General features: G+C 51.8%; 1 protein-coding gene across 8 annotated transcripts in view; it reads right to left on the bottom strand.

The window, feature by feature from the left end:
* ZNF652 (zinc finger protein 652) overlaps positions 1–9,109 on the bottom strand; it is a 31,322-nt gene extending 22,213 nt beyond the window's left edge. For 5 of the 8 annotated variants that reach the window (XR_009489576.1, XR_009489578.1, XR_009489577.1 and 2 more), the window contains exon 1: positions 8,870–9,078. The gene's annotated coding sequence lies outside the window, so the exon portion shown is untranslated. Of the gene's footprint in view, positions 1–8,869 lie in introns of all 8 variants that reach the window. The other 3 variants (XR_009489581.1, XM_059868953.1, XM_059868954.1) reach the window with 2 other exon arrangements.
* Between the last annotated feature and the right edge of the window lie 4,002 nt (positions 9,110–13,111).

Raw genomic sequence — 13,111 nt, 5'->3', positions numbered from 1 at the left:
CCTGAGCACCAGAGCAGAGCCCACTCCCATTGCTCCATCCTCAAACCCCACACTCCCAGCCCCACAGAAAATCCTGGAGATGGGCTGTAAATGCTGCATTGTGGGCATTCAGAGGGAAAAAATTATAAAATCAACTGGTTTTGGCCAGCTGGAATTCCCAATCCTGCACCCAGGAAGCCGTGGGAAGGATGAATCCCAGTTTAGCTTTTCCTTCCAGTGGGATGGATTATTCAGGATTATTCAGGAAATTCTCAGTTTCACGTAGAAAAAACCTGACTGTTTCCTCATCATATTAAGCATCTCTAGAAAGCTGCAGAAGGAAATCAGGAATTCCACTGCAGAGCCAGGAAAAGGAAATTTCACCTCTTCTCCCATTTACCAAACGGCAAAAAATTCCTGCCAATATTTCACCTCCTCTCACTAACGGGATATTGTGTGTAAAAAAAAACCTTTTTATCAAGAGGAATCACCTCAAATCAAGCCCACAGCGGGGTTTATTCTGAATTATCAAAGCTGTTTGCTCTGAAAACCACTTCACTCTGCAGCATCAGCGGCTGCTGTGGCTTTGAACCTTTCACTGCCACCCCCGAGGGACCCACAACTTTCAAAACCATTATTTAAATAAAAAGCAAAGCCCTCCTTGGCCATTTAGTACAAACAGCAGCTCTGAAATACTGCCCTAAAAACGCTCTTAAAACACATTTCCCTCCCTCGCTTTTAAATTTCTAATCCCAAAGCGGCGTTTGGGTGTTTTTAATCCCCAAAACACCCAAGCGTTTTTTGTTGTTTTAAAGGTGAATTTAATTTTGTCAAGGCAGATTTTTCCACAGAACAAATTCCAGTCACGTTGCCAAATGAGAGATGCAGGCTGTGATTAAGATGTAAAAAGGAAACAAGAGTTTCAAAGCGATTTTTGATGCTTATCAAGCCCCAAACCTGGGGAATATCTGCAGCAATCAAAGGTTTGCAAAGGCTCCGACATGAAAAGCTCGAACTCTGAAGAAAAAAAAGCACAATTTGCAGACAAAAGAGTGGGTGGAGGAAGCTGGTGAGTGTGTGGGAGCAACTTCACACCGAGCTTCTGAAGAAAAACCGCATTTTTTGGTGTTACCGGCACTAAAAATAGAGAGATTTGGGCTCGGCCGGGGAGGCCTCGGCCCGGCCTGGGCTCGGGGGAGCGGGGCCGGCCCGGAGGAAAAAGTGAGGAAAAACTGAGGGAAAAGTGGGAAAAACCGAGAAAAAACGGGATTTCAGGAGAAGGTGAGGATGTGAGGGAAGCAGGATTTGAGGAAAAATGAGGGTGTGAGGAAAAACTGAGGGTGTGAGGGGAAAAAACTGGGGGGGAACTGACTGAGGGTGTGAGGGGAAAATTGAGGGAAAACTGAGGGTGTGAGGGAAAACTGAGGGAAAAGTGGAGAAAAACTGAGGAAAAATAGGATTTCAGGAGAAGGTGAAGATGTGAGGGAAGCAGGATTTGAGGAAAAATGAGGGTGTGAGGAAAAGGTAAGGAAAAACTGAGGTAAAACTGAGTTTAAACTGAGGGTGTGAGGGAAAAACTGGGGGGAAACTGACTGAGGGTGTGAGGGAAAAAAGTGAGGGAAAACTGAGGGAAAAGTGGAGAAAAACCGAGAAAAAACAGGATTTCAGGAGAAGGTGAAGATGTGAGGGAAGCAGATTTGAGGGAAAATGAAGGTGTGAGGAAGAACTGAGGAAAAACTGAGGGTGTAAGGGAAAAACTGGAGGGAAACTGAGTGAGGGCGTGAGGGGAAAATTGAGGGAAAACTGAGGGTGTGAGGGAAAACTGAGGGAAAAGTGGAGAAAAACTGAGGAAAAACAGGATTTCAGGAGAAGGTGAAGATGTGAGGGAAGCAGGATTTGAGGGAAAATGAAGGTGTGAGGAAAAACTGAGGGTGTAAGGGAAAAACTGGAGGGAAACTGAGTGAGGGCGTGAGGGGAAAATTGAGGGAAAACTGAGGGTGTGAGGGAAAACTGAAGGAAAATCTGATTAAAGATATGAGGAAAATTAAAGATTTCAGGAAAAGCTGAGGGTGTGAAGATGTTTTCCCACTGAAACTCCGTGAAATCTTCCGGTCACGTGAATTCTGGAGAATGAACCAGCAGGGAATAACCACAGACTGCACCAGGAAAACAAAAAGTGAGGGCTAAAATGACTTTTTTTGGGGTGTCCTGTGCAAGAATTGGCCTCGATCCCTGAGGCCAATACCAGGATATTCCATGATTCCATAAACGGGCCCATAACAGCTCAATAAACGTGCAATATTGCGATAAAAAAGCCTCAATAAACTCTCCCAGTTGGAAGCACAGGTGCCTGCAACAGGCCCGGCCATTCCCAACCAGTGGGAAAACACATCTGAAGGGAATTATTTCCATTATTTCTCTCAGCTCTCAATCCCTTCTTTCTTGTGCATCCCGGCTGCTTTAGGTGCAAAAAAAAAAAAAAAAAAAACCTGAAAATGTGTTTTTAAGTGGGGAAGTTTTATCTCCCAGAGCCTCACTCCATCCTAGCGGAGTTTTGCATTTCCATGGGAAGTGCTGGAGCGGCCTGAGCCCATGGAAATGCAAAATAATCGCAAAATAAATGCAAAATAAAGCGATGAGTGCTGCTAACGACCCTATTCCCATTCCCAAAGCTCGGGACCCACCTGAGCTGCAAGAAATCATCAGGAAAATAATCCTGAGAGGGAAAGGGGGGAGAGAAATCCCACCTGGGAATGGCCCAGGAGGGTATTTGGGAGCAGCATTCCCAATTCCTGTGGAAAACAGGGAAATCAGGAAACCCTCCTGCCACTGCCAGCCCCGGATTCCCTTGGACAGCTTTTCCTTCAATTCCTGAGAGCCCTGGGAAGAGGGGATAAATTCTGTAAATTCTGCAATTCCAGGGGTTTTCCACCTTTTTTTCCTAAACATTCCTAAAATAACCAAGTGTGGGTGCAGGAGAGCCTGGGCAGGGACACAAAACCTTGGGAAGAGGGGATAAATCCTATAAATTCTGCAATTCCAGGGGTTTTCCAGCTTTTTTTCTTGAGTTTTCCTAAAATAACCAAGGGTGGGTGCAGGAGAGCCTGGGCAGGGACACAAAACCCGGGGAAGAGGGGATAAATCCTATAAATTCTGCAATTCCGGGGTTTTTCCAGCTTTTTTTCCTAAATATTCCTAAAATAACCATGGGTAAGTGTAGGAGAGCCTGGGCAAGGACACAAAATCCTGGGAAGAGGGGCTAAATCCTATAAATTCTGCAATTCCAGGGGTTTTCCAGCTTTTTTAATTGAGTTTTCCTAAAATAACCAAGGGTAAGTGCAGGAGAGCCTGGGCAGGGACACAAAACCCTGGGAAGAGGGGATAAATCCTATAAATTCTGCAATTCCAGGGGTTTTCCAGCTTTTTTAATTGAGCATTCCTAAAATAACCAAGTGTGGGTGTAGGAGAGCCTGGGCAAGGACACAAAATCCTGGGAAGAGGGGCTAAATCCTATAAATTCTGCAATTCCAGGGGTTTTCCAGCTTTTTTAATTGAGCTTTCCTAAAATAACCAAGGGTGGGTGCAGGAGAGCCTGGGCAGGGACACAAAACCCTGGGAAGAGGGGATAAATCCTGTAAATCCTGGAATTCCCACCTCATCCTGCTGCTTTTCCAGCTGCTTTTTGGCCATTCCCAAAATAACCCGGGCTGGCTGTTTTGCTGACTCAGCAGGCAGCACATTTATATATTAATTTATTTTTTCTTCCCCTCCCTCTCTCTGCTCTGTTTGGAGCTGGGAATTTCCCTCCGAGTGTTCCACAAGCTCCTGGAAAATCAGAGTTCCCAAATCCCAGGAAAATATCTGTGAAATCCTGCCACTAAAACTGAAAAACCACGAGGGGAGAAGCCTCAGGCTTTTCCCAAATTTTTTCAAGAGGAACCATCTGGCTGAGTCCAGATTTTTGGGACACAAAGCCTTTCCAACCAGCGGTTCCTGGATATTTTTCAAGCATTATCTCCACGAAAAAATCCATTCCAGAGGTTTCCATTTGGGAATTCAGCATTAAAATCCCTCGGATTTTGCAATAAAATTTAGATTTTATTGAATCTAAAGGGGTTTGAGATCTGACAGGCACCAACTCGAAGTTTTTCTTGAAGTAGGAAAAAAAAAATCTTAAAATAACTTTGAGTTCTTTACCCTCAAATCACAGCTCCAGACCCTTCCCACCACCTGAAATACGTAAAAAAAATTAAAAAGCTGTGGTAAAAAAATTAAAAAGCAGGTATTGCAATCTATTCCTGCATCTTTTAATGCAAAACAAGTCCTGAAAATAAGATTAAAACACTTCCAGATGGTTCCCTGGTTCACATTTCCAATTTATCACTTTTTTATCATTATTTGATCATTTTTAGACCCAAAAAAAAGCTTTTTATGACCACATTAAAAGGCCTTCTGAACCTTTAAATGTGTTAAATTGTCCAAATAGATGCCAAAATTCCTTTTTTCCTTTAAAACATCTGATTTTCATCCCTCTCTGCTGATGTATCTTGAAGAAAATTAAAGTTGTGCTAAGATTTTATTCAGATTTTATTTTGATTATGGCACTTCCCATTGAGCACCACTGACCCCGAGGTCCAGGAACGGTGGAAGCCCCAAAAAGGAAATCTGTCATCAAGACCTCTTGCCCAAAATTAGCATTTTTCCCCCCAAAGAGGCCCCGGAGGTGTCTCTGTGTCCTTGGATATGCAGAGGTGTAAATGAATGTGAATATCCTGCCCCAAAGCCACCTTGGAATTCCTACCTGGACATTTCCCTGGCAGGAAAAATCACATTTCCAGGGGGAAAAATCTTATTTCCAGGGGGGAAAAAAAAAAAATCCCATTTCCAGGGGGAAAAAATCTTATTTCCGGGGGGGGGGGGGGGGAAAGAAAAATCCCATTTTCAGGGGGTAAAAAAAAAAAAAAAAAATCCCATTTCCAGGAGGTAAAAAAAAAATCTCATTTTCAGGGGTACAAATCCCATTTCCATTGGGTAAAAAAAATCTCATTTCCAGGGGGACAAATTCCATTTCCATGGGGGGAAAAAAATCCCATTTCTAGGGGTACAAATCCCAATTCCATTGGGAAAAAAAATTCCCATTTCTAGGGGGAAAAATCCCATTTCCAGGGGGACAAATCCCATTTCCAGGGGGTAAAAAAATCCCATTTCTAGGGGGACAAAATCCCATTTCCAGGGGGACAAATCCCATTTCTGGGGGTAAAAAAATCCCATTTCCAGGGGGACAAATCCCACTTCTGTTGGGTAAAAAAAATCCCATTTCTAGGGGGACAAATCCCATTTCCATTGGGAAAAAAAATCCCATTACTAGGGGGAAAAATCCCACTTCCATTGGGTAAAAAAATCCCATTTCTAGAGGGACAACTCCCATTTCCAGGGGGACAAATCCCATTTCCAGGGGGTAAAAAAACCCCATTTCTAGGGGGACAAAATCCCATTTCCAGGGGGACAAATCCCACTTCCATTGGGTAAAAAAAATCTCATTTCTAGGGGGACAAATCCCATCTCCAGGGGGTAAAAAAATCCCATTTCTAGGGGGACAAATCCCATTTCCATTGGGAAAAAAAATCCCATTACTAGGGGGAAAAATCCCATTTCTGGGGGTAAAAAAATCCCATTTCTAGGGGGTAAAATATCTTATTTCCAAGGGGACAAATCCCATTTCTGGGGGGTAAAAAGCCCCATTTCCAAGGAGAGCAGGCCCAGCAGAAAGTGCTGGAAAAGCTGCTGGGAATTCCTGGGAGAGGTCCCAGTGTGAAACCTCCTGAGGGAAGGGTGTCGGGAAGGGCTGGAGCTGCTGCTGGCACCTGCCAGGGTTTCACTCCCTGCTTCTTATTTATTTAATTCTTTTTTTTTTTTCCTTTCTTTCCTCCAGGGAGGAGCAGCCCACGAAATCCCAGGTCCAAAAGCAGCTGGGAAACGCCAGGAATTTGGGAATTGGGGTTTTTGGGCAAGTCTGTCTCGGGAATTCTGCCCCCAAATCCTGGAAAAACTCCCTGAAAAGGCCCAAACTGGGCTGGAATTTGCCTCATTTCTATGAGGATGTGTTTAAAAAAAATCAGGTTTTGATTAAAATGAACTTTGAGGCTTCAGACCCCACTGAAACAACCCTTGGGGTCCAGGGATTCCTTAAATTTGCTCCAATCCAGGAGCTGCTGGAAAGGATTTTAAGGCCTTGTGTTTACAGCAGGGATCCAGGGAAGAAGGGGTTAAAAAAATCCACATTTTTGGTGGAAAACACCAGAAAAATTCAGCCACCTTCCCCTGAGGGAGCTCAGGACAGAGCAGGGAGATCTCACCTGGAGCTGCTTGAATATTTAAAGAGTGAAACTTTGTGGGAATAAAATGAACTCTGCAGAAAAATCCACATTTTTTTCCTCATTATTGTGGGGGGAAACCTCCAAACACTCACTCAATAAAACCCTGCCAGGACAAACAGCACAGATTCAGCAAAATGTAAATGGGTGCTGTTTGGAAAAGTAAAATTATCTTTAAAAATTGATTTCATCTCCCTTTTAGATGGATCTGGCAGGGAGAGAGCAGAGCAGGCTGAGAGTCTGTGCTGGAGGAATTGAACCAAAAGAAATAAAATATTGTATTTATATGTCATAAATCATATACAATATAAATAATATATAATAAAGAATATAATCTATTATATAATGTGTGATACATAATAAATATCTGTATTAAATTATATATGAATACACAATATGTAACACATAAAATATTGTATATAATACTATATATTGGATATATTATTAAATGTTTTACTATCATAATTATTCACAGAATATCAGAGAAAATCTCCCCCTCCTCAGCTGCCTGCTGCTTCCTTCCAGTTCTGCCTCTTTCTTTTTTTGGGGGGAACCAGGAATAAATTTAATTTTATTTTTTTGGCCAGGTCCCTGAGAGCTGCAGAGAGAAATAGGTCAGTGAGGAGAGGAGTTTTGTAAGCACCTGAAATCCACCTGTGCCATCTCAGGTGTGCTCTGGGCACGTCCCTGCTCCTCCTGTTTACTGCAAAAATCCATCCCAGAACTCGGGGAACCCTTCCCAAGGGAATCTCCTGCTCTGGGCCCAAAAAGAGACTTTGGATGGATAAAAACTTTACATTTTCAGGTGAATTGCAGCTCTGGGGGTAAAATCCCTGCATTTCGTGATTGTGGCAGAGAGGAGGAAAGCACAGCACCCCAAACTCTTTTATTTTTGGAAGATTTACCCCGATTTCCTCCCTTCCCACAGCAAGATTTCCTCTGAAAGCATCAGTTAAAGCATTATTAGATAATAAAGTCAATTAAACCCTTCAAAACTCGCAATCATCTCCCCTGCCAAAGCCTCTTCTGATCACATCAACATTCCAAAGGTGTTTTAACCAATAATCCCAGGGATGGCCCCAAATCCCCACTCGTGCAGCTCTGAGCTTCCCCCTCACAGAAAATCAAAATTATAAAACTCTAAACCAGCCCTGGCAGCCCAGGAAACCCAACTGCCCCGCTGGAAAAACCAAACAGCCTCCAGGAATTTGCACTTTTCTTTCACACAGCCTCTGGAAAAGCTCTGGGAACTCCCGTCCCTGTTTGCCCCGAGAGCTGTTCCCAAAATTTGGGATCACACCTGGAATTGCGGCGCTGGGACGGGGCTCTGCATCCCTGCAGGCTGCAGGAGATGGGGGGAAAGCCACAAAAGCAGCAGAGAAATGCACCTGGCACACAGGCAGGGAGGTGGAGGGGTAAAACCAGGCTGAGAACGCCCAAGCCGAGGGAAATTATCAGATCTGATAAACACGAGGGAAATTATCAGATATCAGAGGCACAAAGCCCTTTGAAAATCACACTTGGCAACACCACAGCCCTTTCAAAACCACCTAAAAAAAATTTCAATTTCTTAGCACAGGTCAGGCGGCGAGGGAGAGAAACAGAACAGAACTTCCAGCTGGGAAGAGCCCAGGTGCTTCCCAAAGCTCACCTCGCCATCCCCCGGGAGGATGAAAACTCCCGGTCCTCACATCCCCCCTGCCCGCGGCACCTCCGGGGCTTCTCCCTTCCGTCCCTTGCACCGAACTCGCCTGCGATTAAAGCTGGTGATGGAATCCTGGAGATGCCACTCGGCACCCAAAGCTGCGCGGAAAGCGCTCAAAAATCACGCCCAAAATCCCAAGCCCGGGGCGCACGCCGAGCACCAAGAGTGGGGAGCAGGGGGAAGGGAAAAACACCTGAAGGAAAAGGCTGAGAGGGAGAGAAACCCCCCGGATCCACAGCCGGGGCACGGCACCGGGCACCGAACCGAGCGTGGCCGCGGGTGACACCAGCCGGGACAGGGCAGGGGCCGAGGGGACACGCTCCAAACCCCAATCCCGCAGGAATGCTGTCTTCCCTCCGCTCTGCTGCGGGATCTCACCTTCCCTCCCTTCCCCCAGGCAGGTGACACGGCCCCGTGCCCGCGGGAGGGGACACCGAGCCCCCGGACCCCCGGGAGAGCCCCCGCACCCCGGGCAGAGCCCCCCGAGCTGGGGCAGATCCCCGAACCCCAGCTAGAGCCTCCAACCCCGGGGGAACCCCCCCGATCCCGGGCAGAGCCCCCAGCCCCAGGGGAACCCCCCGACCCGGGCAGAGCCCCCCGGCCCCATCCCTGCCCGCCCGCCCCCTCCTCCTCCCGCTGCCCGGGGCTCCCCCGGTGCCCCCGCTCCCCTCCGGGCCGTGAGGCGCCCGTGCCCCGCTCCCCCCGCCGCCCACCGCCGGGCCGGGCCTAGCGCTGCTCGGCTGCGCCGCCAGGCCCGGGGGGAAGGAAGGGGGAAGGGGCTCGGCGGCCGCGCGGGAGGCCCCGCACTCACCCAGGCCGGTGCCCTCGGGGCCGCCCCCGCCGCCGTCCATGCCGGGCGGCGCGGGGAGGGGGGCGCGGGCGGGCGCGGCGGCGGAGGGCGGAGGGCAGGGCGGCCGGGGCCCTCCCTCCCTGCCTTCCCTCCGGCCCCTCCGCTCGGCCCCCGCGCTCCAGTGGCCGCTGCCGCCGCTGCCTCGGCCCGGGGCCGGTGCTCAGGCCCAGGCGCTGCCGCCGCGGGCGGGCGGACGCGGCTCCCGCTGCCCCTCGGCCGCCGCCGCCGCCGCCGCAGCGCTACGTGGCCGCCGCCGCAGCCGCCGCCGGTCCTCGCGGGGGCGCGCGCGCGCGGGTTTCGGTGTGAGGGGAGGGGGGGGGTGGAATGGCGGGGGCGCGCCCCGTGCCCGGACCGGTGCGCGGCGGGAGCGCGCGCGAGCGGGTGGCGTGTAGAGGGGGTGGAGAGCGCGCCCGCGCGGCGGGAGCGCGCGCGGGCCGAGGCCGAGGTTGAAGGGCCGGGAAGGTTGGGGGGGGGGGGGGGGGGGAGTGTGTAAGTGCGCGTGTGCGGGAGCGCGCGCGCGCGCGCGGAGGCGGGGGAGGGAACAGATCGTGATGTGGGGCGGGGGGGAGGAAGGAGGGGGGGAAAACACCCCGCTCCGTAGGCCGAGGGCAGCGGGGACGGCAGGTACGCGCGGGCGGATAGCGGCGGGCTGGGGGGGAGGGTGACATACACCGAGCGAGAGGGCGGGGAGCGCGGGAGCGCGCACGGGTAGAACGGGGGCACCCGCGGGACGCGCGCAGACCGGGGTGGGAGGGGGGGAGGCGGCGCTGTGCGCATGCGCCGCTGGGGGCCGTTCCCGCGCGCCCGCCCCTTTCCCGCCGCTGCTTCACCTGAGGCGGCGGCGCGCGGGGCGCAGGTGAGGCGGGGGGGGGGTGGGGGGTGCGCATGCGCGGGGAGAGGGAGCGGGCTCCTTACCCGCGCCGGTAATTAGCGACTGTGCCCTAATTAGCGCGGTCCGGTGATTGCGGAGCGCGCGGGTGAAGCTGTTGTGTGAGGGGGTTGATGGAGCGGGGGGCGCCCCGGCTCCCCCTCAGCCCGCCCACCTGCCCATTGCTCCGCGCGGGTAATTAGCGAGCCCGCCCTAATTAGCGCACCGAGGTGAGGCGGGCAGGCTGTGGCCGAGCCCTCACGGAGCTCCGGGGCCCTCAGGGCTGTCAGGGGTGGCTCCTGTCCTCGGAGCTGCCCCTCAGCGAGGCCCAGGTGAGGCCCTGAGGCCCAGGTGAGGCCCTGAGGCCCAGGTGAGGCCCTGTGCCCCCTCAGCGAGGCCCGGAGCGCTCTGCAGGAGCCGGAGCAGTCGGTGCCAAACCCCAGCTCCCGCTTGCTCAAACCTTCCTCTCCCCTTAACACGCTAATAACTACTTAACTCCAGCCTGCGGTTTGGTGATTACACCCTGATGAGGGCGAGCGGTGCGACAAGGAGCAGCACCTCTGGCAGGTAGCTGGTGACAGGTGCGGGGCTCCCGGGGGACCTGGGGACGTGTGGCTGTCCCTTGCAGGGCTGGCACTGCTTTCTCCAGGTGCCACCTGCCCTGGGAAGCTGCCGAGCCTCGGCCACAGCCCCAAAACCGCTGCTGGGGCTGTGTAGGAGGGGAGAGCGCTGCTGTGGTTTGGGTTTGGCAGCCGTGGAGGAATTGGTGAGAGCAGCAGGAACCGAGAGGGGGAAGGGCACCGAGCCCTTGGGCAGCGCCGCTGTTTCCCGAGGGCTTCAGGGCTGCTCTCAGCTCTGTGTTCCTCTCCTAAATCCTTCAGTCCACCGTCTCCACCTGGGGTTTGTTTCCTCACCTGCAAATGCCCCCGGCAGCGGAGGGCGCTGGGTTTGAGATTCTGCCAAAAAAAATATCGGCGCCCTCGCTCCCGCGGAGTATCAAATGCCAAATTCCAGAGGGTTTGACTTGCTCTGGATTCCTGGGCGTAAAGCCCCGACCTGAGCTCCCGTGGCGAGCGGGGATTGGGGCTCCCAGAGGCAAAGTTCAGGATGGAGTTAAAAGGGCAGGGCAGGCTGGGGAAGCCCCGGGGCGGGATCAGAACAATGCTCCCCATTCTCCTCCTTGCCCCAGCTGCTCCTGCAGCAGAAAGGGACGCGCTGACCCAGTCAGAGCTGTCCCAATCTCTGCTGGACGTGGTCGCCTTGGAGTGCCTGGACACGGCTCCAGCTCAGCCCAACAGCCCCGAGCAGTGGAGGAAAATCAGGGAGAGGGTGATGGGGCAGGTGCTGCCGCTGCTGGATAACTGTGGGTGAGGATGTGCTGGAATTCCCTGCCTTGGAGAGAGAAGGAAGAAGAATTTGGGGGATTTTTTTGGGAGGTGAGTGCACAAGCAGCAGCGACAGAGCCCCTTTTCCAAACGTGGGATCTGAGGGACAGCGAACACCAAAGGAGCACAGAGGGGGAGCAGAGCCATCAACGCCTTCCACAGCCAGCAAGGGCATCAGATAAAAACATCCTGGAGTTCCACAGGGGCTCATCTTCCCAGCCACCCCTGTCTGAGAGGAGCAGGGAGAGAGGGGAACCAGCCCCACCCCTGCAGCTCTGCTCGAGCAGGACCTGCCCCACAGGTCCTTGTCAGCCCCATTTCCTCGAGTCACCTCTGGCTCTGCCATCAGAGGCTCCTTCTCTCCTGCATTTCCCTTCTCTCCAGCTGAAAACCCCTCCTGTGCCAGGTAAAGGTGACACAAATCTTCATTTCCTCCTGAGCCCCTGCAGTCCCTCAGCTGTGGCTGGCGTTGGCCTCCCCTGCAAACCAGATTTTGTTTTGTCCGAGCAGCTCAGGGCTGAAAAAAGTCCAGCAAAAGTGGGAGAATGTGCTGGGCCAAGGGCTGCAGACACAGCAGAACGTGCTGTCACCCACCTGCGGGGCTTTCAGTGGCCTGGGCCTGCTGAGGAAGCAGATTTGGGTTATTGCTGGGGTGCAGGGAGCTCTGCTCGGGATCAGCAGCAGCTGCAGGGCTGTGGGGAGAGGGGATCAGAGAGGAACAGATCCCCTCGCTTGAGAGGAACGGATCTCACTCAGAAATGAACAGATCTCACTGAGAAATGAACAGATCTCCTCACTCAGGGACACAGGTCTCCCTCAGAAATGAACAGCTCTCACTCAGAAATGAACAGATCTCACTCAGGGGCACAGATCTCACTCAGAAATGAACAGATCTCCTCACTTGAGAGGAACGAATCTCCTCACTCAGAAATGAACAGATCTCCTCAGTCAGGGGATCAGATCTCACTCAGGGGCACAGGTCTCACTCAGAAATGAGCAGATCTCACTCAGGGACACAGATCTCCCTCAGAAATGAACAGATCTCCCTCAGAAATGAACAGATCTCACTCAGAAATGAACAGATCTCACTCAGGGACACATATCTCACTCAGAAATGAGCAGATCTCCTTCAGAAATGAGCAGATCTCACTCAGAAATGAACAGATCTCACTCAGAGGCACAGATCTCACTCAGAAATGAACAGATCTCACTCAGGGACACAGATCTCACTCAGAAATGAGCAGATCTCACTCAGAGGCACAGATCTCCCTGAGAAATGAACAGATCTCCCTGAGAAATGAACAGATCTCCCTCAGAAATGAGCAGATCTCCTCACTCAGAGGCACAGATCTCACTCAGAAATGAACAGATCTCCTCACTCAGGGACACAGATCTCACTCAGAAATGAACAGATCTCCTCACTTGAGAGGAACGAATCTCCTCACTCAGAAATGAACAGATCTCCTCAGTCAGGGGATCAGATCTCACTCAGGGGCACAGGTCTCACTCAGAAATGAGCAGATCTCACTCAGGGACACAGATCTCACTGAGAAATGAACAGATCTCCCTCAGAAATGAACAGATCTCACTCAGGGACACAGATCTCACTCAGAAATGAGCAGATCTCCCTCAGAAATGAACAGATCTCACTCAGGGACACAGATCTCGCTCAGAAATGAACAGATCTCACTCAGAAATGAACAGATCTCCTCACTCAGGGGCACAGATCTCACTCAGAAATGAACAGATCTCACTCAGGGGCACAGATCTCCCTCAGAAATGAGCAGATCTCCCTCAGAAATGAACAGATCTCACTCAGAGGCACAGATCTCACTCAGAAATTAACAGATCTCCTCACTCAGGGACACAGATGTCCCTCACTCGGGGATGTCCCCAGCTGGAGGTTGCTGTGCCGTGGGCACTGCCTGCTCGGGGCTCTGCCTGCTCCCG

This window comes from Haemorhous mexicanus, chromosome 28 (genome assembly GCF_027477595.1).
Source record: "Haemorhous mexicanus isolate bHaeMex1 chromosome 28, bHaeMex1.pri, whole genome shotgun sequence".
NCBI lineage: Eukaryota > Metazoa > Chordata > Aves > Passeriformes > Fringillidae > Haemorhous > Haemorhous mexicanus.
This window is presented reverse-complemented; position numbering and strand designations above follow the sequence as displayed.